General features: G+C 40.7%; 1 protein-coding gene across 1 annotated transcript in view; it reads left to right on the forward strand.

Annotated features, from left to right (window-relative positions):
* Positions 1-299: 299 nt before the first annotated feature.
* The window catches only part of LOC113801151 (KICSTOR complex protein kaptin), a gene marked incomplete at its 3' end in the record, with an annotated part of 23385 nt that continues 18684 nt past the window's right edge, over positions 300-5000 (forward strand). Inside the window, 1 exon segment of the mRNA XM_027351963.2 lies at positions 300-418.

Below are 5000 nucleotides of genomic sequence, written 5' to 3' on the forward strand. Positions count from 1 at the left end.
ATATATATATATATATATATTGTGATTCTGTATGTGTGTGTGTGTGTGTGTGTGTGTGTGTGTGTGTGTGTGTGTGTGTGTGTGTGTGTGTGTGTGTGTGTGTGTGTGTGTGTGTGTGTGTGTGTGTGTGTGTGTGTGTGTGTGTGTGTGTGTGTGTGTGTGTGTGCGTGTGCGTCTAGTTCATATATAAGAAAACATCCATTCACTTTCCAATTGTAAGGTCAGTGTCTTCAATAGTACACTACCAAACACCATGACAACTCATTTAATCTTTGGAAAGAGAAATTTCTCAAAATAATCTGTATTTATAACCAAGTTCGACCGCATGCAAAATCCAGCATTAGAAAAACAGTTTCGGAGGTATTTGTTTTGGTCTTATCAGCTGACTAGTGGGAGAATGGCACACCTCTGAAACAAGGTCAATTTTTGTTATTTGGGAATGCATTTCTCACTTTTTGTCATCAAAATCCCATTTCTAAATGCGCTGGGATAGACATATTTTTGAAGCCCATGCTGTCAATTGCAATAAGAGCCTAAAATAGAGGAAACAAGGTGGAAGTTTTTATAGTAAATTTTTACAGTAGCTTGTTACATGCCATTGTAAAAAGCACAGAGCACCGTTAATGAAGAATCATTTATATGTGATGTACAAACATTGATAACCACTTATTCTCCTTAAGGCTTGTCACAAAGTTTGTTATATGTCATGTTCTTTTAAATCTAAATAATTGCTAAAACATGCAAATGATTATTGTATTTCCAAAGCGTTAATGCTTTCAGTCTAGGTTTCACAGCACAACTGCATGTAAATGAACGGTGCCAAATCGATGTTGATAATTGCATTTTGAGAATATATGATTTTGTTAGATTGTAGTTATTTGTGGCACAATAGTCAGGTTTTAGTTTCATAACCTATTTCTGAAAGTGCTAGTGTTAGTATAATTCAGAGAGTACTTACAGAATTAGATTTGTGACACAGGATTAGTAAGAATGTATTGTAAATTGTTTAGAATGATTAACCTTGCATCAACAGGCACCAATTTCATGAATAGATAATTTTATTCTTCGCTATTATTTGTAATCATGGAGTGAATAGAGTTGTTAGGACAATATGGTAATTATTTATAGTATGGACATACTCGCCAGAGACTCAGTCCCCAACTCCATTCTAAGTTCAGTGACTGGGTGTGCCAGAACCCAAGGGGAGAGTTGATGGATGGCACTGCCCCCTAACACCCCTCTGGGAAACATCATCTTCACCTTGTATGCACAGCAAGACAGAGCTGAAACTCAGGAGCACCAAGTGGACTTAGGCTAAGAGTGGTGCTTTCTGCAATCTTTTTCCTTTATTTGTGGCATTACCATTCATGTCTGCAGATTATTTCTTGTTCAGACTACTGCAACTTTTTGTTCTCTACAAGAACATCACATTCAATTTGCCCTAACTTAGTGCATCCATACCGTAAAGATTCTGTCAATTTCAGTAAGCTACCATTTTTCTATTATATATTGTACAGATTAACATGTATTAAAGTCCCATTAAGAAAAATCTTTAAAAATAATATGTGTTGCATTTGAGTGGTAAATATTAATGATTATTATTTTTATATAAATGTCCATCTTCCTGGCTTCAGTTGGGAAGTTGTCTAGGACTGTCTTAGCATATTGCCAGGATCGGTAACAATGGTTATCACAATGATGCCACATCAGCAATATCCTACCTTGATGGTTAATCCTTAGCTAGATGTAGGTCCAGTCAAGGTTGTGCCTAGAAGTTAATAAACTGAACTGAAGCCACTCACAACACCTGCTATAAAAGGTTGATCTTTTTTGTGTAAGATATTTAGTCCCATAGCTATCATGTATGGAATATATAAAAATCACATCCCTGGACTATGTGAAAACATATTTGGTCACATGACACATAACTGAAACCATATGTTTCATTTACTCATTTTATATATCATTTTATTTTTTATAAGTATATTTTAGATGATCTATTTTATGTATACACACACACACACACACACACACACACACACACACACACACACACACACACACACACACACACACACACACACACACACACACACACACACACATACACTCACACATACACTCACATACACACACATTGTTACATTAGTTTACATATAGGGTACCCCCTCTCTGGAAGGGGAAGGGGGACTGATGGGACTGCACCAACCACCGAGGCATTACACTGTTCAGTATACCAGGCAAGGTTCTTGCCCACATCCTTCTGAGACCTATCAGAGACCACCTACTGAGGCATCAGAGGCCGGATCAATCTGGATTCACTCCTGGCAAGTCCACAATAGAACACATCCTTGCGCTTCGAGTCATCATAGAGCTCCGTCGTGAGTTCGGGCATGGGCTGCTTGTAGCCTACATCGACCTCAAGAAGGCGTTCAATATGGTGTATTGGGAATCATTCTGGGAGATCTTGAGACTGAGAGGAATTCCAACAAGGATTATTGGACTAATAGCAAATCTGTATAATGGTAAAAGTGCTGTAAAGTGTGGTGGGGGCCTGTCAAGCTTCTTTCCCGATAGTTCAGGAGTGAGGCAAGGCTGTGTTCTTGCACCAAAACTTTTCAACACTTGTATGGACTGGATACTGTGCAGAGCTACTGTTCAAAGTCACTGTGGAGCAACTCTGGGCAATATCAAGGTTACCGACCTTGACTTTGCTGATGATGTTGCTATTCTATCTGAGTTTTTGGAATCCTTAGTGGTGGCTCTCGATGAATTTTGTAATGAAGCGAAGCCCTTGGGTCTAGAGGTCTCCTGGACCAAGACCAAGATCCAGGACTTTGGGGACTTGCTAGGAGAACCTGTTCAGTTGGTACGTGCTTGCGGCGAGGACATTGAAGTCACAGAGAGTTTTACATACCCTGGTAGTGTAGTTCATAACACTGTGCTGTCAGACCAGGAAGTCAGCAGACAGATTGGTCTGGCAGCAGGGGTCATGAACTCTCTCGACAAGAGTATTTGGAGATTCCGGTACCTGTGCAGAAGGACCAAGCTACATGTCTTCAAGGCCCTGATACTGCCAGTTTTGCTATACAGTAGGGAAACCTGGACACTATCTTGTGCCTTGGAGTCTTGACTTGGGCAGATTGATCAAACCTGTCGTGAGGAGCTTGAGATGGGCAAAGTCCCTGCCTGGCGGCTTGCCATGAGGGACCCTCGCAGGTACAAGCAAAGGGTGGATGCGGCTATGCTCCCCCGTCAGCATTCTTCTTTTTTTTTTTTTTTTTCTTTATGTCTTTTTCTTTTTTTCTTTTTTATTCATAGTCAAAACAACCCCAACCCAACCAAGAAGCACAATGAAAACCTTTAAAAGGATCAGCACATCATTTTTAAATCCCTGTATTTTGTCAGACGGAGACTTCCCCAACCCCACTGCTGCCACATCTTCTCCCTTCGCTTCTAATGCACTTTATACGCTGTCTTCCAGCATATTTTCCATGCAACCATTAGTTTAATCCATAAAACTATATACATAAACTGAATAAACTCATTTTCAAAACAAAATCATACAAATAATATAAAGGCAAGGTGGTGGCAGAAGGCCTCTCATGCTAATCATCACTGCTTTCCTCATTCTCAGAATAAGCTTCACCAAATACGTAATCCCTATTTTTATCACTATCTTATAGGGGGTCATCACTATCAGAGTCCCCCTCATCATCAATATATTCATCATCTTCACGTGAATATATATATATATATGGGTATATCAAGCAATCTGTGGAGTCTACCTGGCATGACAATAAAGACAGCTCTAGCGGCAGGAGAGTTCCCAGAATTAGCGCACCTTCAAGGTTAACATGCCAGAGACAACTAGGAAACTAATTGCTGCCTTTGCAAGGCAAATAATTAGTGGAAAAAACATATTGGTAAAATGTCATGTGACGTTAGAAACACAGCGGTTTAAAAAGCCTTTTGATATGATGTTTCATAGAAGACTATAATAGAAATAAGAACGCTTAGGTGAGTGAAAGATAAACTCTTCCTTAGTGAATGACAGGTGAGCATCATAATTAGAGGGAACCACTATACATGGCAATCCCTCCTAAAACCTAGCTCGTTGCCGTCATGGGAGGGCTTAGGAGATGGGGACTGGACCCAATGTAGAGGATTACCCCTACCTTGGGCCTCAGCCCTTGCCTCACCTAATTTTGCTTGGTCTTTTCTTCTCTTCTTTCCTCTTCCATATCTTCTTTATTCCCTTCTATTCCATTCCTAAGGTGTGAGAGCCGTGCTGAAAAGATGAAAGACTGGCTTTGTGTTAGTCACGAAAGGGCTCCAGGAGCCATGGGCACGGTATTCCCTTGGTTAATTACTTAGCCCTTACCCCATATGGGGACCCTAAGGGGTAGACCATTTCTTTTCCTCAGTTTATTCAGGCTCACCATGGCCAGTAATGAAGATTATTTATCCTTAATAGAGGCATTAAGGCTTGCTCCTTCATCAAATAGCCTATCTGAATTTGATTTTGATGGTTTTCCGACCCCTGCGCCTCCTTTGACCACGGCTCCGACCACTGATTCTGATACCCCTTCTTTGACGCTTACAAATAACTCTAACCATTCTGAAACACCCACCCAGGTTATTATTCAACCCCTAATACCTTTTCCTCATCCTCAACATTCTCCTCTTCATTCCATACTGCACAACCCTCTTCAATGTCAACCCCCTCTTCCCTTATTACTACTCTTCATCCTTATTGTCCTACCCCCTGCAGAACTACTCCACTTCACACCACCCCATTTTCCTCTCGTCCTCATCCTCTCAGACTGTGAAAATGACCTACTTTCTTGCCTTGATGAATATGATGCAGTGGCAGTACAGTGTTACACTCTTCCTCCTAGAGGCCAACATAAATCCCATGTCAATATTGCCAAGATTAGCTTCCATAGACAAGAACTCCCCCATGTGGTTTATATTGGTGGATTGTCTTATCATGTCCG

Source organism: Penaeus vannamei, chromosome 24 (assembly GCF_042767895.1).
Source record: "Penaeus vannamei isolate JL-2024 chromosome 24, ASM4276789v1, whole genome shotgun sequence".
Lineage (NCBI taxonomy): Eukaryota > Metazoa > Arthropoda > Malacostraca > Decapoda > Penaeidae > Penaeus > Penaeus vannamei.